This window comes from Egretta garzetta, unplaced genomic scaffold (assembly GCF_000687185.1).
Source record: "Egretta garzetta isolate BGI_Z169 unplaced genomic scaffold, ASM68718v1 scaffold368, whole genome shotgun sequence".
NCBI classification, from domain to species: domain Eukaryota; kingdom Metazoa; phylum Chordata; class Aves; order Pelecaniformes; family Ardeidae; genus Egretta; species Egretta garzetta.
Window position 1 is genome coordinate 131,093 of NW_009260684.1, and position 295 is coordinate 131,387.

Here is a 295-nt window from a genome sequence, read left to right on the forward strand (position 1 = left end):
TTTTTTTTTTTAATTTTTTTTTTTTTTTTTTGCATCATTTTTCAGCCCCTGACACCTCTCTGCTGCCTCAACCCTTGCGGGGGGAGCGGTGCTGGGGCAGGGGGCTGCCTGGGGCTGCCCTCCCGCCTGCTGGGCGGGTGACGGGGTGGGATGTGGGGTGGCCGTAGCTTTGCCCAGATGTGCCAGAGCATTTCCCAGCGGCGCGGGTCGCCAGGGAGGTGCCTGTTGGGGAGAGCACCTGCTCCCGGCTCTGCTGGAGCCCGAGTCCAGGTCCAGCAGCATCGCCTGCCCCTCG